Raw genomic sequence first — 24,168 nt, forward strand, 5'->3', positions numbered from 1 at the left:
ATGGTGGTGTAAGATGAGGCAAAGGGCTATTATTTTGCAGTTACCCTGAGCTGTACAAGTCATGAAAGGGTAAAACTTTTGCCCCAGCTTTCAACAGTGCAAGATAGACTTCAAGGTTAAAAATTAAACCAAGAGGTCTATTTACTCACTTATTTTCATAAACACCTTCCTTAATACAAATTATGGTATGGGAAAAAGGAAGATAGCCTCACCTGTACTGGGGCTCCAAGCACTGTTCTTAGGGCTACACCTCAGCCAGTGGTAATAAAATAGGGAAAGCTTCAGATGAATCTTTCATTCACACAGAACAGTTGTCTTACCAGAAGCAAAGAAATTGATATATATATAATGAATGAATACCTATGTTTGGGTCTATTTAAAAAGATTTTATATTTTTGAGAAGTCTGGGAAGGAAATTTAAAGAGGGAATATATTTCTTCCCTGAAACCTCCCACTTAATAAAGGAAAGTATTTAAACAAGTGAGTGTGAAGGAGCCCCAGCTACAGTGGCAAAATGCAGAGTAGAAAATATTGCAAGAAATTATAGTCTGTCCAGTTTTTTGCCTAATTAGTATTAGGTGTATTTATGCATGTAAATGCAATCTTCCCTTGTGTATACTTTGCTGTTCACACTCAGAGTTAAATTCATCTGTGGGACAGCTACTAATGTGCCAGCTGCATTTTTAGTACATTTAATATACTTAAAAACATTGGAAAGCAGGAATGCACTTCAGTGAATAATAAGTACTGGAGAGCAAGGGGAATATGTTGGTTGTAGTCTCATTAACATACATCTGCCTGAGGTGTTCTTCTAGTGGTAGAATGTGGTAGTGGCAGAGTGTTGCCCAGCTGCATTGGTGGTGATCCACAAGCAAGACTATTCAAATTGCAGGTTTAGGGTATGTGTGAAGTAAGGACACAAACCAGAATTGTGATACTGTAGGTTATATACACAGGACAGCAGTGCAAAAGAAGCTCAACACAGAGTCATAGTATCTTAGAATTCTTTGGGTTGGAAGGGCACTTAACGATCACCCAGTTCCAGCCCCCCTGCCATGGGAAAGGACACCTTCTACTAGAACAGGTGATTTAAAGCCCCATCCAGCTTGGCTTTGAACACTTCCGAGGCTGAGGTATCCACAACTTCTCTGGATAACCTATTTTAGTTCAGCAAGTGTACACTTCAGTGAGTTACTGAAATTTAATTCTGTTAGGTTAAATCTTCCAAACCTGAATAGCCATTGTGCTACATAATTAAAACACTAACTTTTGTAGTCTTAAGTAAGGTTTCTGTGTTGAAGCTGCTTTGCATTCTATAGCTTGCTAGGCCAAACTTTGAAGTAATCTGTTTCTTCAGACCTTTTTGAGACTTTTATATTGCATTGTCCCTTGAATGTAGCACAAGATACTCGATTGATCATTATTGTTTATTGATAACATATCTTAAAAATTTGAAGTTTCTAGATTTTGTTATATTCCAGGTATTAGAAATCTTCTGTTAAATTGAGGTTGATTAGCAACATTAAAAAATCACTCACATTAGAAATTACAGAGCCAGTCATAGATTTGGAGTTTGCAAGAATTAGAATTCTTTTTGATAGACTAAATTATGTGGTGCTAGGGCACTATTTCAGCTTCTTGGAACCTTTTTCTCTATGTGTAAAATGTGAAGATACTATCTTGCTGAGTTAGAGAGGAGTTTTGAAGCTTAATAAGGGGATACTTTTTATCATTGTAAGATACTTGAGTGGAAAATAATATATTGGATTTAATTTTAGAAATACGTGCAGCCAAACTTTATCATGATCAGTGTTACAAAAGGAGTGTGTCTTTCATCTTTGAGCAGTTCAAGACCGAGGTTACAGATTGATGTTTTCTTAGAATAAATATCTTATGCTTATACAAGTAGCCCACACTGTTTTTGATGGTTTGCTGTAAAATAAATGCTCCTAAAATTCTGTAAAGTGTATAACAAGTGCAGTTAACAAGACCTAGGGCCTTGTCAGTATTCAAAATTGCTCTCTAAGTCATTTGAGAGTGTGCTATGTCCTTGCAAAGCATGACACATGCAGTTGATGTTTAAGCTCAGTTTGTATTGATGTTTCTATTGTTTTTCTCGTGAAGTCTGTGGGGAAGGGGTGTTCACAAGCAGTAATGCTTTTGCTGTCGTGATAGCCCTTCTGAAATAATTGCCTGAAGTGACTAAGAGTGTGATTCATGAGGCTTATGGACATGAACCACTGTTTTCTGAGTTCCTAACCAGTGGTCTGACTCCCAGACCTTGTTCTTCTCATTTTGTCCTTTAAGTTAGCAAATTTATACAGATTTTACTTTATTTTAATTAAACCTTTAAAAAAACTGTATTTAAACCTATATGCTTTTGAGTAGGACAAGATATGCAAAGTGTTGATGGTGTTGGTTTTTCTTTTTTCCTAACTGTGAAATTTGTTCCCACTGTTCTGTATATGTATAAATTATTTGGCTTTAGGGAGAGTTTGATAGTTTACAGTGATACTGACTGGGAGCTTGTTATTTGTACTGCTGAAATGCATTATATCTTTTTTGTAGCTGTTAAGAGGGTACAAACCATAGTCTAAAATAGGCCTTTTTTTAAACTTCTTGTTCTTTTTTCCCTTCTTATGCAGTGTGAGGGAAGGGTACAGAGTTATTTGGGAAATTTCTATGAAAACTTAGGGTTATGAAGAGTGATACGAGTTAATAATTGACAACCACAGTGCACGTAACAATGGCTTTTTTGTGAGTTAATTTGCAGTGTCTCTGTGACCTGGGCATTTTGGTCTTGGCATGAGATGAGGCCAGCATTTTGTCACCATGACCTTGTGTACCTTGATTTCACTTACTTAATCCAGTGATTGGATAAGCTTTCTTCTTGTTTCATGTTCTTACCCTTCAAAGGGTTGAGGCAGCTTGCATCGATAATTTCTAAATAATTCAAGTCTGATTGCACACATTGTGAAAAATGATGGATTTCAAATCACATACATTTGTAACTAACTTCTTCAACTCACAGATGGCTTGGATAAATAAAAAGTGAACCTAATAACTAACTTATTGAAGAGGAAAATATGTACAGTACCATTCTACCATTTATGTAGCTTGTTGGGAGACTCCAGATGTGTCATTTGCAATCCCCAGACTTTTTTCAAAAGTATTCATTCTCCTGTGAAGCTTAAGCAGCTTTATACCCATGAGGTTGACATGTCTTCTGATATCTATCTGAAATAAGTAAAATATTAAAGGATAGAAACTTCCTTAATGCAAGTCTATGTGCAAATCAAACTCATGGAAAACAAATCTTGTTTGCTTGAGACCATTTTCTGAGTTTAATTGGGAGAAAGATCTCTTGACATACGAGATTTTTGATAGGCATTTGACTTAGCACTGCAGATTTTCTTGTTTTTATTTATGTTTTAAAGGTTCTGTACCCAGACATGGAAAGCAGATTTTCTTTCTACAGAATAAAAATCTGTAATTTGGAATGAGTGACTTAAAAAGGCTTGAGATGTATCGATATAACTGACATATGCTGCACTTCTGCTGCTAGCAAAAATAAACAGGGGCGATTTTAGTCAAAAGAGATTGTTCAGCCAGTTGAGGAAAACCAACATGTGCATGTACCAGAAAGAAAAGATGCATGTAAAAAAAATTAAAGTCTACATTTTTGTTTGTTTTCAATGTAGACAGTTAAATAGCAGGAAAGAAGTTGAGTTTACAGGCTGAGACAGTATCTGAGAGGCAAAGGAACTATGGACTAAAATATGTTAAAACATTAAAGTAGTGAAGATACTCCCATAGAACACATACATTTATGAAAACATTTTCTGAGATGGGGAGGCACCTTAGAGACCCTAACACATGTTTTTTACTGTTTTCTTATACTAATAGTGGAATTCAGTGGTTTTCAGTTCCCACAGAAATCAAGGAAAATGCATATGAAGAAAGATAAGGTTCAGTTTAAGCTTAATCCACACCATATAAAAATGTGTCACATCAAACAGTGAAATGTGCAAAGCTTGTTTGTAAGTTTACTGAAAAAGTCAAAAACTCAAATCACCTACTTAAGCCTCTTATCAAAAGAAACCTTCTCTTGTAATAATTCATTTTTTCTAATATTTTTCTTTGAATTACAGTAAGTAGTGTATATAGAAATATACCATAATGCTGAAAGTCAGTCCTCTGAAATTAATTGCAGAATCACAGAATCACCACATATTCTGAGTTGGAAGGGACTCACAAGGATCATCAAATCCAACTCAGCCAGGCACAGGATTGTCCCCAAGTGTCACACCATGTGCCTGAGAGCAATGTCCAAACACTTCTTGAACTCTGTCAACATTGGTGCTGTGACCACTTCCCTGGGGAGCCTGTTTCAGTGCCCAACCACACTCTGGGTGAAGAACTTTTTACTAATATCCAACCTAAACCTCCCCAAGCACCACTTCCTCGGGTCCATTTCCTCGGGTCCTGTCACTGGTTACCACAGAGAAGAGAACAGTGCCTGCTCCTCCTTCTCCCCTCATGAGAAAGTTGTAGACTGTGATGAGATCTCCCCTCAGTTTCTTCAGGCGGAACAGACCAAGTGACCTCAGCTGCTCCTCATTCAACTCCACCTCAAGGCCCTTCACCATCTTTGTTTCCCTCCTTTGGATGCTCTCTGACAACTTAATATCTTTTTTATATTGTGGTACCCGAACCTGCCCCCAGCACTGGAGGTGAGGCTGCCCCAGAGCAGAGCAGGACAATCCCCTCCCTTGCCCAGCTGGCCATGCTGTACCTGAAGCCCTCCAGGACTGGGTTGGCCCTCCTGGCTGCCAGGGCACTGCTGACTCATGGCCAGCTTGCCACTGACCAGCGACCCCCAGGTCCCTTTCCATGACACTGTTTCCCAGCATCTCCTTCTGCAGTGTGTCCTTACAGCCAGGGTTGCTCCATCCCAGGTGCAGAATCCAGCATGTTCCCTTGTACATCATACAGGTGATGCCCAGCCCTCTTAATTTGTCAAGATCTCTCTCCAGGGCCTCCCTGCCTCTGAGGGAATCAACAGCTCCTCTCTGTTTTGCAGTGTCTGCAAACTTGCTCAGTATCCCTTACAGTCCTGTGCCCAAGTCATTTATGAAGATGTCAAAGTGCATTGGACCTAAGCAGGAACTCTGGAGCCCCATTAGTGACAGATAGCCAGCCTCATGTTTCCCCATTCACTATGACCCTTTGAGCCCAACACAAAAACCAGTTGCTCATCCATGATGTGTTTATCCAGATGTGTGCTGTGCATTTTGTCCTGGAGGATACCATGAGAGATAGTATCAAAAGCTTTGCAGAAATCCAGGAAGTTTACATCAGCTGGCTTCCCTTGATCAACTAGGTGGGTTATCCTGTCATAAAAGGAAATCAGGTTTGATAAGCAGAACTTTCTCTCATGAACCCGTGCTGGCTGTGACCAATGACTGGTGTTTTTCAATATGTTCCAGAATAATCTCTTCCGCAACTTTACCAATCACTGAAGTGCAACTCCCAGGCCTGTAGTTTCCAGGGTCCTCCTTTTTGATCTTCTTGAAAATTGGGACAACATTTACAAGCTTTTTCAGTAAGCTGGGACTCTCTGGATTCCCAAGACTTCTCAAAAATCATTGAGAGAAGCTTTGTGGTGACATCAGCCAGTTCTTTGAGGATTCTCAGATGAACCCCATCAGGTTCCATTGATTTGTAGGGGATTCAGCTGGAAATTAATAGTCTTTTGATAGTCTTTTTTGATATGGCCATCAACAAAGAAGCCTTTTCATCGTGAAAGATACTCTCTACCCGTTGCCGAATGATTGATATATTCTGAAAGTTAAGGGAAGGTTCTGGATTTAGTAAGACCATCTGCAGATAGTTGTTGACAGAAGAAGAAAATAGATTGGTGACCACTGAAAGCTCTGTAGTATTCTGTGGCAAGTGACAAGTTGCTTTTCTTAATGCCTTGGGGGTTGTGGCAACATTTCTACTCTAAAACAATGTACCTCTGTGAGACTTTAGGCTTGACCTGACATGCTTTATAATAGAAAATAAATAAGTGGGAAAATATCAACTTCAAATGACACCCTGAAACCATTGTTTAAGATCCTGAGAATACCATAGCTCTTCCCTTTGTGTGGAAGGTGACAGGTCACAGTGCACTCTTAGGAAATATTTTCCCTCTTAACCAGCTATGATCAGTAAGATTTTCTCTTGTTTTTTTGTGGCTTTTTTTTTAACAAACTGCTGGAAGTGCCTCTCTTGGTCGCATAATGGAATCATTCAGGACAAAAGGAGGACATGGGCTGGGAAAGGGAAATTGTTAGAATTTAAGTACAATTTGACTTTTAGTGGCTCTGAGCTAAAAGGTAAGAAGTTGTCATCTTTGCAATTGAAGATGTCCTATATCCATTAAAATGCTTCTGTTTTCTAATAAGGTCTCATTACATGAGATGGGTTTTCTAATTTAAACCTTATGTCACGTCCAAATTATGTCATGAAAATCATATTTTTTCCTTTTGCATCAGGAGCTGTAAGTAGTCAGTGTCTTTTGATACCTGAGAAGGATTCCTGTTAACTGTAATTAAAAGCAACTTTCAATCACTGTTGTGGACGTGTCCACTCAGAATGACACAGGACTTCCATTTCCTTGAAGAATTTTTAGTTCTGCTGTATTTGGGAATAGTGATTTTGAAGTCCATATTCAGCCATAACCAATGTGATTCATTGTGTAAGTAACAAAGAAAAGATACGTTTGAAATTTGAAGATCTAACTTTAAGACTTGCCCATGTAATGAGATTACATTTTATGTGTATCAACAGTTTCATATTTACAGCACTGCAGTGATCTCTTTTTGCAAGGAACAGATACATCTCCATCTTCTTGGAAGGCTAATTGCTAGTGATAGGACTACTGGATGTTGAAAAGTTCTGTATTATTTTTACTGATCTGTCAATAAGAGCTCAGAGTTGCAGGTGGCATTTCCAGTGATCTAGTTGCTCCACATGGACTTGCAATGACTGTCAAGAGACTTCGCTCACTCCTCACAATAATCCAAATAGGGACTGAGATATTTTATTATTTCGGGGGTTAATAAAAAGTGCCTCATGAACTTAGTGATTTTTGAATCTGGCTCTTGGGCTGAAGTCTGTGCCACCATCCTTACCCATTTAATAGTTACAGTGCCCTTGGAATTGTTTATAGGACTACTGTCATTTTCTAAAGAGAGAAGGATTGATGTATATATCATCCTTGACCTCATTTACCATTTACATTTGCCATTATTTTGAAGCTGCAAGATGATGGTGGCCTTGTGAGAGGTTTTTGTATATTGAACAATCACAGAGAACATGGCTGAGTTTTTATCCTTTTGAAATCAATACATTTTGTCTAGTTTATGTCACTTGCTAGTATTTAATTATCTACAAGCAAGTCAAATTGATTACACAATGTAAGAACCTTACAGCTTTGAAGCAAAATGACTGAGCCTTTAGATTTGGCTAGGATAGCTATCAATGCTGGTGGCAAAATATAATTAATAAATTAATATTTTTGATTAGGAGGAACAACTTTTAATAACTTTGAAGGACTTGATACAACTGTAGCTTGGAACTAAAATTCATCATAAGAGTCAAAATCATTGCTGGGGCTTGGCTTTTTCAATTTTCTGTCCCAAGTTCTTGGTTATCAGAGGTGCTTGTTCACATATATAACTTCCCTCTATTTTGGGTATAAAAAAGAGTCTTAAAATTTTGTCCATTATTTCAACTTTCGTGATTATTGGTAGAGGAGATTTTAAGCTTGACATAAAAACAGAGCAAAGTATCTGTGAATATGTACCCTGGTAAAAGATTCAGTGAGCTCTTTTGCCACAAGAAATATACAACTTGCATGCAACATATGTGCATGCATACCTTGCATGAAATCTCTCTAGACACTGGTAGAAATCCTTTAGCTGACTAGGAAAAAAAATGTAGTTCTTGCCCTTAAGAAGACATTTCACATCTCTTTGTTTTGTTTTTTTTTAAGAATGAAGGTGAAAAATAAAGTTGTGCAGGTTAATACCTAAGCATATTGAAAGGAGAGAAAGAATAAAGGACATCTAGAATGCCAGGGCAGCAAAATTAAGGATATTTCAGAGGGAAACAGTTCTAAGAAGGAAGGCAAATTCTTGGTTAGGTAACAGATGTTTTCCCTCAAGGACAGTGATGGAACAGAGACACCAGAGGGGGCAAAAAAAAAAAATCTAATGAACAGCAAAATCTCTCATTACTTCTTTTTCCTTCTACTCCCAATGTCAGAACAATGTCTTAAGAAGTGTGACAAGATCTGTCACTTTCTTTGATATTGAAACAGCACCTAAGAAAACAGATAGCTAATTTTTAAATTTCCATGTAGGATGCATGGAAATGCTCCAAATAATTAGATGACTAGATCTATCAAGGGAAGCTTAGCACAGCTGAGTACTGTGTGTGTAGATGAGTTGCCTTCAAGGGGAGAGTTGTGTGTGTGTGTGTGTGTGTGTGCCAACTTTTACTGTTTTCTCCTTTCCAGTGGTGCATACAAGAAAAGCAGCAGGAAAGTCCTTTACTCCCTAGAATTCTTACTAAAGTGGGATATTAGTAGAATATTCATTAGAGATTCATCAACGTGTTTGTGTTGTGAAGGTTAGTTATGAACTTATTGTACCTTTGGTACTAGACTAGTTATGTAAAGCAGATTACTTCCTTGCACAGGCTTCCTTATTGCTGTTGCTACCTAAGGTGAGGCTGTGTACTGACATGCAAGAGAATTGAATAAATCCATTTAACATGAAATGACTTTGACATTTGTCTGGCACAGAGGCTTTTAAAAAAGATGTTGCCAACACATCCGTTTCCATGTGATAAATACATTGTTTCCAACATTTGAAAGAAATTTATCAGAATAAAAGGTCATCTCCAAGTCAGAAATGGAAATGTATCCATGACTGTATATGTCTTTTTCCTTTGTTTCCTCATTTTTATTAGAGCAACTAGGTAATTCAACAGAAAGCTGGGAGCCAAATTTGCCCTTTGACACAGATTTCATGTTGATTATAAACCAGTGGGAGCCATATGCTTGTGAAGTTAAAGCATGTTTTTTTATGTTTATGCTGTTTTAATGTAGGCTATGATCCTGCAGTCATTTATGCAGTAAAAATTCCCATCAAATTGAACAGCAGCATGAGGATCAACAGTGGCAATTTTCTCTTAGTAGGGTTTCCAGCAAGAGGCTGCCTGCTGCTCCCAGCCGTGGCAGAGTGCAGCCTCACACTGCTCACGGGACTGAGTGGCTGTGATCACATTACATCCACCCAGCGGTCTTTTCACTTGCTGCCTATAAAGTGACAATGGATCAATTTTAAACTGACCCCACTGACTTTTAAAGTCCTTACCGCAGAAGGAGCTGATTTTCTGTAAGCCTCTCCAGTTCCTTTGGCTCTTGAGTCTTCTCAGTTTTTTTGCTAGTTGGAGGTTGTTTGTTGGCAGGAATTCTGTTGTTGAGGCCACAGTGGTTTTGTAACTTGTTTATCCTCAAACATCTCTGCAGTTTTAATCCTGCCATTTTTTAAACAATGTTGTATGAATCCAGATTTTTGACACACCCTTCCCTCCTTCTCCGTAGCATCAGTTCAGTTTTAGTTTTTCTTCTACAAAGGAGCAGCCACATTCCACCTTGCAGCATTTCATAAGGATTTTGCCTGGTTTTCCTTATGAAATGCAGATTCATATAATAATTCAGGTTAGAAGGGATTTCTGGAGTGGCTTGTGTCACCAAACAGGGCTACCTTCCAAGCTAGGTTAGGTTGTTCAGGAGTGTGTTTTGAATTATCCCCAAGGATGGAGATGACACAGCCCCTCTGAGAAACCTGTTGTAGTGATTGGCTGCCCTCATGGGGAAGACTTTCTTCTTTATATTTGATCAGAATTTTCCTTGCTGCATCTGTGATTGCTGCCTCTTATCTGTACTGTGTATGTCTGAGAAGAGTCCAGCTTTGTTTTGTCTCTAACTCCCCTCTTTAATTAATGAAGGTGGTAATGAGATCTCCCAAAGCCTCCCTTCTCTTCTCCAGGCTGAGACAACACCATCTATCAGTCTTTTCTGTATAAGACATGTGCTTCAACTTCCTGGACATTTTAGTGGGTCACTGTTGAACTTAATGCAGTTTTTGAAAACTGAAGACACAAAACTGAACACAGTAATCCAAACATCCTTTGAGTGCTGAGCAATAGGAATAACCACTGGACCTGCTCTCCATGCTGTTAAAGAGTACTTCACAGTATATGGCTGGAATTCCACACGAGTGCACTGGTTGCACATGCTCAACTGGAGATTAGTGTCTTGCTTTCTATGCAAATTAGCTATCATGCACTATCCATTCCTCTAGACCTTTCTGTCTGGAGGGCCTCAGGGGTCTTCAGTGATCTTGATTCTCCTCTACTGGGTCAGCTTTTGGTCGACAGTCCATGCCTGCTTCTTAACCTCATTCCTGCGCTTGCATTGTACTGTGCTGTTCTTGTGTCCAGAAGCCAGAATAAGGATGTTTGTACCAGAGAAGTGCAGCCCTACCTCCATATGGTCCTCCTCTCCAGTCACATCCTGTTCTTTCTCATACTGTGTTATTACCAGTAATCCTTGGTTGGCTCCACAATTATCTGGCCATCAGTGTTTGAGACATATGCATTAGCCCTCTTATCTACTAGGCTTCTACACATGGCAGACTGAAATTGTGATTTGCATTTTCTTTCTTTCTTGGGAGTCCATTGTGCGTAATAGCACTGTGAGTAGTGGGAGAATGGTGTATCCCTCTGGATGTGGACAGAGCAATGGATAGATGCCCACAGTTCTGAGCACCTTGGAGATACAGAGATGTTTTGACATGAGTTTAGATATTCCTGATGTACTGGACAAATAAAAGAGGTTTACCACAGAGCGCAGTTGGTCTCAGTGCTGGTTGGTACCATAGGGAGACAAGTCCATAGCTTGTTCTTTTGGAGAAGATGGCTTGTATGTGATAAGGTATTTATCTCTAAGACTTAATTTTTTGGCCTGTTTGGATGCTCTGAAGGTTTTCCATGCCTTTTGGCTACATATACATGTGCTAAAATGAGCTCTAGAGGCACAATAGCAAAGCTTAGCATCTTTATGAACCTTTTTATTATTACTTGAGGGAAATAAATGTCTGTTTGCATTATGCATGAGCATACTGTGGTACTGCATTACTGTGTCTTCCATTAATATGTCTTGTTCTCTTTCTTTATCAGCTAATGTTCATGATAATTTCAGGGGTGCATCTTAAAGCTCAAACAAATGAATATCATAACCCAAACAGGTGGAAGAATATGATATTAGGCTTTTGCATATTCTAATACATGAAACAGCCAGCCAGATAGTTGTATTTTAACAACATTATCAAAACAGAGATATATCTGTGTAATAAAATTTAGTGTTGCTGTAACCATTACACTTAGAATGATTACATGATTATAATAAAAATGCATGGTTATTTGCTACATTAATTAGCTGTTGATTTAATGTTATACAAATGTGATTCCTTTCAAGTAATAATATTTCTTGCTGACATTTCTGAATAGGACTACCAATTGGTTAAACATGGGTAAATAACAGTGTTAACTATAGGTAAGCCACAGAAGAAAAGAGTGAAATAATTATAAATTTTTTAAAATGTTACTTTCCAAGACATGTTATTGTCAATAACAATTTTTGATGCATTAACAATACCTTTTAAAATACACATCTTTGATATCCACTACACAACCAAAGACACCAAAGAAAGAAATGTTGTCTCTCTGTGCTGAACTTTTCTGTGGGTCCTGTATTTCTGTGTCTCCCAGCAAGTCCAGTTGCCAAAACCTTTTGTTAAATCCTTAGTGGTTTACCCCACTCCATCTCAAGGTGGAATCAAGGGAGACATTTAGGTTTGGAATTTATTGCAATGTCAAGATATCTCTGTGGTTTTTGTTTTTGTTTTTCTTTTTACCTAATGAAAAGCAAATAATATGATTCAAATGTGAAAATGTGTACAGTTAAACTGTCTTGTTCCTTGGCTTCTTAGCTGTCAAACCTCCTAGAAACTCAGAAGACACAACTTACCCTGTGCTAATGGGGTTGTTTCATAAATCTTCCTCATAATGAGGATGCTTGCAGATTACCTCAGCTTCTTGCTTACCTGTGCAAACCAAAGCCACATCCTCCAGTGATCTCAGTGCCTATTTTTGGTGGGATTTATTTCCAACAACTTATGCTTAACTTGCAGGATCTGAGGACTGGACCTTCATGATTTCCATCAAGAGTGGTCCTGACCTTAGGTAAAATTTATGAGTCTGAAAAATGACATGTTTAATCACATGTAAATACTTCATTGGTCGAAACTCTTAAATAAAAAGTACATTTCTTAATTAAAGTGTTTTTTTCTAGTGATTGTATAACAGTCTGTAAACTGGAGGTGACTTGGGGATTAATAATATATGATATTTGCTGTAAGGATTTTAAAAAAAAAATCTTTGTATGTGTCATCTCTTGTATAGTATTTCCTCACATAGTGTGCTATTTTCTTGGCTGCTTCACTCCTATTTATAGTAAAAGAGGATACAATATTTCTTGTAGGACTCTCTCCTGTATAATATTTTTTTGTGTAAGACATTTGCCTAATCAGTAAACGGTCAGTGCCATAAGACTTCCAGCTTCATGTGTTTAGAACTCTGCATAAGGGTTTTCTACATTTGCAAAACTATAATTACCCAGGACCTTTTTTGGGGGGTATTAGGAGTTAAAATCAACCAAGTTCACCATCTGTTTGTTTAAGGAGCAACAGGCCAATTCAGTCAATCGTACCTACTGGTAAGCTGTTTGACCAAAAGCTGTGCAAAGTGCAGTAAAAATACCCATTTTTTTCCTTGAAAAAATGGTTCAAAACTGTAAAAATTGTATTTCAGAGACTTATTAAGATGTGAAATTTCAATCTGCCTGCAAACTACACAAAGTGACAAGTTCTGGTTTCTGCAAATCTGTAACGGTCTGTATGTAAAAATTCATATCCTATCAGAACTCCTCATCTTGCACATGCAAAAACTACCCCACATTTTGTATTTTGATTCAAATTTTTACAATAGTTATACATGGAGGTGATACAAAGAAATCTGCAAAACTAAGAAAAAAATACACTAAAGAGCTATTGTACAAAATACAGGTTTTTTTCTTCATTGCTTTGTCTGCTCAAAACAATATTTCTTCTGAAGGACTGACTGAAGAAGAAATAGATACTCACATGTGAACCTCAGGCCATAGAATACCCTTTACCTTGGAATTTGTGTTTGGCAGACAGAGCTGAAGCAAAGAGAAGGGAAAGAGGTGAACAGAATGTAAATGATGATTTTAAAAGCTTGGGTTTGGAAAGCTAGAGCAACTGGCTTTTTTTGCTGCCTTGTCTTTTCTCATGTAGGACTTGCTGTTGTGGTAGATGCTAGAAAGACCTACACAGACATGGGCAGTTTTTAATAACCTGCTCTTATCCAACTTAAACTTCCCTTCTGGTAAACAATGTCAAGCCTTCACTCCAGAAGATAATTCCATTTATCTCTGACTGTCTGGACTAACACATAAGCACCCATTAAAATCTCAAGTCTCTATTGCGACTCAAACCCACATTTAAAACTAGGTATGTGTTTAACTGCTGTTCAGAACAGGGTTTTTTTATTAGCATGTTTTATTTTTAATTACACAAGCACAAAAAAGAGCATGGGGGTGTTTGGTTTTTGGTGTTTTTAATTTCTGGCTCATTTTATGTTCTTGTAAACTAAATATTTTTAGAGAAGTGATTTGCACTGTCAGCTTTGAAAAAAAACAAACCAGCAGCACACCCAGTTGGAGTTAGCAGCCAGACTTAAAGTTCTTAATTATTTAAGACTTAACTATTTTTATTTTTCTTGTTGTGTGACCTATATCAAACCCATTTTCACACTTTGCAAAGACGAAAGCAGTATCTACTTTGGGAGGCGTTTTTGCTCTACTTTTGGCTTTCTTGTTTCTGTAAAGTGCAAAAGAAAACAGCCAAATATATCAGTCATCCCTTGTGCTTTAAATGTAGAGAACCTTAGGAATAGAATGGTACATGGTGAAAGCCATACAGTTCTTGAAAGCCACATCCATTTGTAAACCTCCAAGAACCCCAGTCTGTATAATACTTCTTGGCAAAGTTTCATTGCTTTGCTGTCCCCATAGGGCAAAAGCTTTTTCTTCTATCCAACTTGATCCTCGCTCATTTCATTTGATATCTTTTGCCCCACATCCTCATGCTGCACCACTGTGAAGAGCGTGTCTCTGTCTTCTTAATGACCTCCTCACAGGTAAAGGGAAAGCTGCTGTTAGATCCCCCTGAAGTCTTGACTTTCAGAGCCTAAAACCCCTGCAGGTCATGTGCTCAGCCTTGACGCTCCTCCACTGAATTAGCTGTACTTGATAATTTTCTTTCCTGTGCTGGAGGCCTGAAATGGCCGTGCTCCTGATGATTGCCTCATAGAGGAGGATGGTGGGCTGTGCTTTAGGTAATCCAGCCCAGGATTTTGCTTGCCTTCTTGGCTGTCAGGCCCATGTTCCCTTTTGCGGATGTATATCTTTATCTAAAAGGGAATGTTACTCAATTACTAAAACTTTATAGAGCTAACCAAGCCCCCTGGCAGGAGCTGGTTAACTACTTACACTTGGCAGAATCACTTGGCCTCACGCATCAGCAGTGAGCTTGGTTATTGTCCTACTAGATGTAGCTGATCCTGGAATCTGTAAAGGCTGTGTACTTTGATCTGTCACGTATTTGGTGAATTGTAAATGTTCTGTGCGCGCATTTTCCCAGATGTGATACCTGCTAATCCCCGGTGACAGTGACCTACTATTTTGAGCATGGAGTTGATGCATTATTGATTAATCCATCTTAGACTGCACTTAAAGTGGTTGTACTCTAATTACATCTGCTGTCTAGAAATAATAGTTTAGCATTTCAGAGGCTTCTTGGAAGAGATGGGGTTTTCCTTACTGCAGAACATTTATTCTGATGGTATTTTTGTCTTAGCAGGAAAAATAAAGTGTATCTTTTAACAGAGTATTCTTTTTCTGGTTGCTTTTATATAACAATAATTTATCATTAATAATCTTCTTTTTCCCTGTGGATGTTTCATTTTAGCAGTACACTTTGTTACTTCCAAAGAAAATAATACATCACTTGAGACCACTGTACTGTAATCTCAAAAAGAAGGTTCTTTAGTGAACCTTCTCCTTATGGTGTGTCTGTGTGTGATTTTTCGGTCAGATGTTTTATTTATGCTTAATTCTTTTAAAATATTTTATCTTAATAGTTTCTGGCTCTGCCCATTCATATACTCCCTTGCTTTCTGACATTGAGAAAAGAAATGTAGCTAATTTTCATGTTTTAAAAAATAGGTCTCCACATAACTTTCACATAAAAATATTCTGTTCTCTTTATGGGTACTAATAAGTACCCCTTTAGCATTATGTTGATTGTGAAATGTTTCAGATTGTACTGCTGATGGAAGTTGGCTTTATGTAGTAGTTTGAAGAGAGGAGATCTGCATTTTCACACATCCTCTGTGTGATTTCTTGGATGAATAATTTAAATAAAATTATCAGCTAAAGTGCAATCAGTTTAAAATATAGTTATTAATTAAAAGACAGTAGAATGTGAGAAACTTCTCAACATTAGTAAGTGCTATAGGTGTTTTACTTAAGCCTAAATTTCAGAAGTGCTACCAAATCAGGCATCCAAAATCTTCATGTTTTGCATGCATTTTGGATTGCATTCAAACATTTAGGGTACAAATGTTTACCATGCATCTCCTTGTCTTTGTGCTCTGAAAGTGCATAAAATACCTGATGCATACTGTGGTACTTGATGTGTTAGGTAGTGGCTGGAGAAGGTAGTCGCTTTCCTGAAAAGTTTATTATGTAAGTTTAAGAGCAGGGACTGCAGGTGGGCACAGATGTTTGAGGGAGTGCAGTAGACCTAGCAGACAAGAGAGATCAACATAAGAAGTAACAGCAATACTGCCCACTTGTTGAAAGAAAATTTATTCTGGAGGGTAGTGGGGGTAGAAGGCAACAAGGGAGACTTTTAATCAAATATCCATAAATGAATATTCTGCTAGGGGATGCTTGCTACAAGCTTTTGCTAGAGCAGAATGGGACTGTTTGAAAGTGGTGAAGTTTGTGCCATAGAGTCAAGAGTCAAAACCTTAGCGGTGGAGGTCAAAATTCCCTTTTTGTTTCAATTGAGATGGTGAGGGCTATTTGGGGACAGTAGATCCCCAAGTGCCAAAAGGAGAAACTGTTTCTTGCAGTAGAATTGAATTAGCAGGGATTGCGACAAGGCTGTCATGTCAAAGGCAGAGAAGAGCATGCTGCGGGAAATGAGTTACATTAGATATTTTGTCCTCATGAACACATGGAAACAGGCATACCTTGGGACATTATATAGCAGGCTGTGTAAGTGCAGTTTAGCTGAAGCTATGAGGGATTCAAAGTAGTGCTTTATTTATTTGTTTATTTATTTATTTTTTTATTTATATTTGAAACACATTATTGAAATAAATGTTTGAAATGAAATAATTCTGGTAATGTGTTTGGGACACATTACCTTAGAGAAAGGTATGAGAAGCCATATAGAAATAAATATTCACACTTGTCAACATTTTTTTATCTAAGCAGTCTTTATTTGGCAAAAAAAAATTAGTAGAATTACTAGCAAGAATAGCAGTTTGTAACATCTGAGATAAGATACGTAATCACATAAATGTCAAAATGTTGCAACCCATACAGAGAAATGGCAAAGAGTTTAGCTTGGTCAGGGCCTCGGCCTGTAACTTTCCAAGAATAGCAAAGGATCAAAGTGCAGTGTACCTCGATTGCTGCACAAAGCAGTGGTTGCACAAGAGCAAAATGATATGCTCAAGAACATTGCAAGGCTTGTGATTTTCAGACCTGGGTTTCTGAGCATCAGATACCAAGTATTCTACAGAAGTATAAAGGGAAAAGAGAGATCAAGGGGAGGAAAAAAATCTCCTAATTTTTTTAATTCCCTGATGGCTCAGTTGTTACTCAATATAATAAGTAAAAATGCTTAGTGAGTTATTGTACAATATATAAATCTTTTTAGCACATATGTATCATGACTTAAAAGCAAACTTCTCTTTGGTTTCTCGTTCAGAGTAAAATAACAGTACCTCTGTTGATCGTAAAGAAGTGCAACCTTGTGGCAGATATATATTTTTTTCTTCCTTTGTAATATGGCTGAGCAATATCTGAGAATCACAAAAAGCTTAATCCTCATGAGAACAATAAGGACAATAAAGTCACAAATGGTCTCCATATGTCCATATGAAGTTGTATGCACTGAATAAAGTAGGTATCACAAGAGTGTAAGGATTTTTTTTCTCTTAAATTGACAGTCAATTAGCTTTGTCTGAGGAGCACATAGAAGCTCTGTTCCGTTGCATAGCTTTTAAGATCTTGTAAAGCTTTATGACTATTCTGGAGTAATTTTCTTTTTATTTACATGTCTTTTTCCCTAGCTTAAAGGTTGTTTGTTTTTTTTTGTCTGTGCATACACACAGATGTGTACCTAAGCAAAACAAAAATTGTGTTTGATTTTGCTTTGTGCAGTCTGCCTGGTTGTAAAGTGTTTTTCAAGGCTGTGCTGTAAACTTTGCCAGTTATGCAGCACACACAAGCTTTCAGTAGGCAATCAGAGCCATCCTGAAGTTCCTTGGAGAATTTAGTTTGTTCTATTTGAATACAGTAACACTCAAAGTGGCATCCTGTGGGTGAGCAGAGCTTCTTCTGTAGTAACAGAATGCAAATAATTAAACAACAACAATGACCAAGTGTGTGTCTGTACTCCAAGTTCATACTAAGAGGAGCTGAGATTCTGGGAGAAGGAGTTGGGGATTTTTTTTTTTCAAGCTCAGTCCTTATCTTTTAATATCACCATCACATGTTAGGTGAAGCATGAAGGCAGTGGAAACAGTTACAGATTTTCTAAAATTTGCACTAAAAATGCAGCAATATGAAGAATAGTAATTGCAATATTTCATTACTTATAAAATAATTATCATTATTATCATTATCATTATTACTTAGTATGTGTAGTTATTTTGATAAAAATTAACCTTCGCACTGACATTTAATGAAATGTGTAGGCACAGAGATCTTTGAAGACATCTGCATGGCAGCTTGATCGAATATTATAAACAAGGTAACAGTTTTATCTAGAATCTCTTTCTTAGAGACCTGCAGAACACAACATTCATGTGAAAAAAGAATCAAAAAAGGCTATGCTAAAATCCATTACAAGTCTGCTCAACATCTCCCCCTCTTCTGCCAGCCTACAATCAGTAAGAGGACAGTCTACTTTCATTTTGCTGCTTGACCCTGTGGTTCAACAAAAACAGTCAGTATGGCTCAATATTGAGTAAAGAACTGTTGAATAGTTTATAAAATTATTATGATATTTATGGCATTTGAATAATTCGTGGGGGTTGAGGAAGGAGGATGAATATGAAAACTTCACTGTGTAATGTCTCCGTTCCAGAAGGTTTTTAGGTATGTGTGTAATTGCAGACAAATTGAAAAATGGGTAAACCATTCAGAATTAAAGACATGCTTAAATACTTTCCTTACCAAGGCTTAAGCACCAATAAACCTGCAGTGCACTTGTACTACAGATATGTCATGCCAACCCTCCCTTTCTAACTTTAGTGAAGTGTTATGGTTACATCTGCTGCTTCCAGTGAAAAATAGACAGGATTTGAAGTGATAGGTGTTGCTGCAGGAGTTTTCTGTAATAGCTGCCAAATGGGAGGGAGGAGGGGAAGACAGCAGCAGAGGAAGCAGTTACCTTCCTGCTTCAAGAAAAGAAACAAATCAATCAGTAGCTCTACGCAGGGAATTGGAGAACCTGCCCAACATCTGTCAGACACAAACTGACATGCCGCAGCAGAATATGCTTTATTGCCAACCATTGTGGATGTTTTACCTTCAGAAGTATATTCCAAGAGCTTTTTGAAGTTCTTTATGATACAAAGGTGGTGTATCGGTGGCACTACATGCCTACATATATGAAACGGTAACTCAAGAGTCAATAAAGATTAAATAAATATAAACATAACTTTATATCTTTCATATTCTTCTGTAACAATCTTTTTTTCTGGAATGCTACAAGCAATGTGACACTTTGAAACAACCAGAGCTTTAGCCAAAATGTGCAGATAACACAAGAAATGGTAGTGATTGTTTCAGCAAGAGTAAATGGTTGAGAGGGAGGTCTTGATGCCTTGAGAAGGCTGACCTAGAACAGAGGCTAGACAGAGTAAAGAATAAAATAGGCATTTATTGAAAGTCCTTAAAGGACACACCTTGGGCTGTACAAGAGCCTGGCCAGGGCTACACCCAAGATGGACCCAAAGTGGTCACAAAATGGATGACTGGTTACTAAGTCTCACATTTTTATAAGTTTTGGTCCATCTGCATATTTGGGTTAATTTTCCAATTACAGCTTCAGTTTATGAAGTCACATCCTTCTTGTTTTCTCTCTTCAGTCCACCCTTGTTCGTGCTTTGGGGCCTGAAATTTGTAAAGACTGTCCTTGGTATCAAGCTAGAAAAGGAATTGTTTTGTCTACTTACTCTGTGAAGAGAATTTACTAACACTTAATATGAAGCTCAGAGCTACACACCTAGGCAGCACAGAATGTGAAAAATATGAAAGCTAAAACTTAAGGCATCAGTCTCAGTAGAGTACCAAAATTGCCCAGTTCATGATAGTGTGCAGAAACACCTTTTTAACCTCAGGAGCTCCCTGGGAAGTGCAACACCCTGGAACAGGACTGTCCACCAAGTGAATCTCACTCTTTCTGGTTTCTGCTGTTTTGTTGTAAAGGTAAGTACTGATTTTGTCTAGTGAGAAAGGCAAGGTGAACAAAAACACAAAGATAAGATCTTTTAGAATAGGAAATTTTGTCGGCAAAGAGCAAGGGCTCTTAGCTAACTGCCCCTAACTGTAGCAACCCAACCAGAACGTATATTTCTATAGGGACAGTGCTTTAAACAAAATGAGCTCTAAACAAAATGTTTCACTGATGCCCAGTGATCTAACACTTTGCTGGTGAGCTTGATAGCAGCTCTCTAATGAGTAGCAAGAGTTGAGCACCAGAAGTGAAGAGAGCAAAGCTGCTCTGAGCCATACAGACTTAAAGAATCACAGAAGCATTAAGGGTGGAAGAGACCTACAAGATCATCAGGTCCAACCTTTGACTGAAAACCACCTTGTCAACTAAACCATAGCACTAAGTTGCATGTCCAGTCATTTCCTGAACACTTCCAGAGACGGTGGCTCCACCACTTCCCTGGACAGCCTGTCCCTATGCGTAAGCATCTTTCAGTGAGGAAATTTTTCCTGGTGTCCAACCAGAACCTCCCCTGTCACAGCTTGAGGCCATTTCCTTTTGTCCTGTCACTGGTTGCCTGGGAGAAGAGACTGACCTGGCTACAACCTCCTTTCTGGTGGTTGTAGAGAGTTGTAAGGCCACCCCTGAGCTTCCTTCTCTCCAGGCTAAACAACCCCAGCTCCCTCAGCCACTCTTCAGGTGGTGAAGGTCTCTAGACCCTTCACCAGCTCCCTTGCCCTTCTCTGGGTATGTTCCAGCACCTCAGTGTCTGGCCCAGAACTGGACACAGGACTTGAGGTGTGGCCTCACCAATGCTGCATACAGGGGGACAATCACTGCCCTTGTCTTGCTGACCACACTGTTACTGATACAGGCCAGGAAGCCATTGTCCTTCTTGGTCACCTGGGCACACGCTGGCTCATGTTCAGCTGCTATCAACCAGGACCCTCAAGTTCTTTTCCACTGGGCAGTTTTCCAGCCACTATCCCCAGCCCATAGCACTGCACAGGGTTTTGTGGCTGAAGTGCAGGACCTGGCACTTCACTTTTCTGAACCTCATACCATTGTCCCCAGTCCACTGACCCAGCCTGTCCAAATACATAGCAATACATGCAGTGCCGGACATGCCATCATAAGCACTGGCTTAGCAAACAGTATCTAAATGTCTTGAAGAAAAGCCTGATTTACAGCTGCCCAGTCTCAGCAGAACAAGGTTTTACCTAATCATTTGATAAAATTTGCTTTCTTGAAAGTTTCATGCAACACACTGTAACCATACCTTTATTTTTATGTATCTAGGAAAATATTGGTACGTAGAGGAGTGTCTGAATTTTAAAACAATCAAAATGCAAGTTTGAAAATATCTATGCAATTCTTGCCCTTTCCTTCATTGAAAAATTATGCATAATGAAAAAGTGCCCAATAGAACTATAATGTGAATGAGCAGCAACACATAAAGTATCATGTACCCTTCATATTTAATTGTCTTTGAATCACAAGCAAAGCACATTTGGAATGAGTCTTCTGCTTTTTATAGCAGACCACTTACTGTTTTTGACTTCTTCTAATACTCACAGGTAACTTACTGTGATGGCATCTCTTGACAATTCATGCATCTACCTTTGTTTTAGGGACATGCAGTTTTGAGTTGCAGCCAGATGGTCTAGACAGATGATTAAAAAGTCAAAGAAATGATACACCAGAGGACTTACCTCCTGCTGTTCTGTCACACTGAACAAACACTTAATGAAATCTGAAGTGTAATAGCTAAAAATATATGCTGCAGTGTGAAGTATTCACACATCCTTCTGGGATTTAATTGTCTTTAAATATGGCTTCTTAAAAAAGATTGCCTTTTGATTCTATTTCTGGACAAATTCCTAGTGAGCTGATGACCATGAGCTGGGCAAAGAACATAATTATTTATTACATGTTGGAAATTTCATATCATTTATTCTGAAAATTGTCCTTAAGAATAAGAGTGTTCTTCAGCATGGTTTGTTATTCACCACATAATTTGCTGACAACTTTGTTGAAGGGAATGTTTGCCAGAAATTAATTTTGAGGTCTTGTCATTCAAAATTTGAACTTTTTAATGAGATACAGCATGTGTGTTAAGCTTCTGCCTTTGGCCTTTAGAACATAGCTCTTAGAATCAGACTTCTAGTGTACAATTACAAGTTCTGTATTTACGTTCCTAGAACATTCTGTAATCATTTATACGTGCTGTACATTTGCTGGAATATTTGCAGAAAGCAATGTACAAAGGGCACAGGCATACACACCATGAGAGTCCTTAGAACTCTGAATAAATATTCATCAAATATATTCAGTTTTCATTCTGCTCCTCATAATATTAGATGTAACAAAAGCTAATATCAAAGCATCAAAGGTGTGACAAATCTTCCTAAATGGTATTGAAATTATGATAGGTAGAGTTTAAAAGTACAGACCAGAAAGAGAGTAGATTTTAACTGAAGAAACTTAATAAACAGCTTGAAATTCTGTTGTCCTGCTTCGTGCATATGAAATGTGACTTGATCCTGTTGGAATTTAAGCTGAGGGCTGTGGAGAATAGTTTTAGTAGATCTCTAAAACTCTGATCAGATCTTACTGCTCACATCCCCTCTGGTTTGTATTTGAGAAGAGATCACTTTCACAAGAACTAATCTATTGTAATGTGGTGCTGAGGGTAACACAGAGGCTTTAGTAATTTCTAGTTGTTGTGGAATGTAGTTTTTTCCAGCTGTTAGTAAAGTTTTCCAATTCTGGTGAATTTACAGAATGCCTATATTCCCTAATGAAAGAGGGTTATAGGTTAAATTTATGTCTAATGAAAGATTTATTCACTTAATCACATTTTTCCCAAAAGGGTTTCATCACTATATAAGATAATGCATGAATGTACCCAGACTTTTGTTTTAGCTTGAATAACTTTCAGAACTTTCGGATCCCTGTAGCAATAATTCTAGACCATACTTTCTCTTGAAATGTAATCAAGAGTAAAGGGCTTCCTTTCATGCAGCTGTGAGCATGTAACAACACACGTGGCCCTACACATGAATACATTGACAGGAATTGCATCAGTGTTATCACAACCATTAGTTCTGCTAAAATAGCCACACATTTTCCAATGAAAACAAAAAGAATAATTAACCCCTTCCCTGAACAACAACAAAACTAGGAAATCATGTAGTGAGGAACAAATCTTTTGTCAGTGCATGAAAATGGACAGTACTGTGAAATTATCCAAGTTTGAATAAAGCAATTTCAGAATATCTGCATGTATGTAAGAATGGGTATTCCTGCTTTTCTAGCCCAACGCATGGTGTCAACTCAAATGGTGAAAGGCTAGAGTGCAGATTTCTGTTGTCAGCTGCAACATGTTACTTTGCTTTGGGGTTTTTTTAAGGTCACTGACACCTGGAATAGGAATGAGAAATTTTTGCAAATGTTCTAAACTGTTAATCATCCCATTCAAAATAGCACTTAAAAGAAGTCAAAGATGCCGTGGTTTTTCCATCCTGAGTTGTTCAGTTTTTTCTGCTTTCATTCCGTAAAGAAACTTGAACTTAAAAAGTCAACTTAGTCACTGTTTTGAAGATGTGATCTGTGGCTCTTTGCCCACAATATGCTGAGTATTTTGTTTCAGCTGGGTATGGTGTGTCATCTTGTGCATGGTGATATCCTATGCACATGAGAAGGCTTCTTTTGAGAATTTTTCCCCGACCTGTTTGTTGGAGGTTTTTTGTGGTTTTGCTATGCATGGTGGCACACATGGAGAGCCATAAATAGGTTCCTAAGTATTACTCCTTGTGGTAATTGGCTCTACTGATGTTGCAGTGATGAATTTGCTTTCAGAATGTTTCCCAAAATATAGGCAACATGGGTGTGTATTTCCATATATGAATCAACCATCTCACATCTGGATTTCCTGGCCTCCTGGTCATGTTTCTTCCTCCTAGAGGCTAAATAGTGACAACAAAGATAAATTCAGGACAGCCACTACATTTTCTGACTCAAATTTCCTGCTTAGAAGCTCTACAAGATGAGATTGAAATGTAGAAGTATTATATGAAATTGTGGCTGTTAGTACACGTTTTTAGTCACTTTTTATTTCTTGAGGTTTTCATAAAGGAAGGGATATTTCATACACATTTCC

At 38.1% G+C, this 24,168-nt stretch overlaps 1 protein-coding gene across 2 annotated transcripts in view; it reads left to right on the forward strand.

The window, feature by feature from the left end:
- The window catches only part of MOCOS (molybdenum cofactor sulfurase), a 209,301-nt gene that overhangs the window by 48,747 nt on the left and 136,386 nt on the right, over window positions 1–24,168 (forward strand). The window lies entirely within an intron of this gene.

This window comes from Pseudopodoces humilis, chromosome 1 (assembly GCF_049639895.1).
Source record: "Pseudopodoces humilis isolate 2021_Gansu_Grassland_sample_001 chromosome 1, ASM4963989v1, whole genome shotgun sequence".
NCBI lineage: Eukaryota > Metazoa > Chordata > Aves > Passeriformes > Paridae > Pseudopodoces > Pseudopodoces humilis.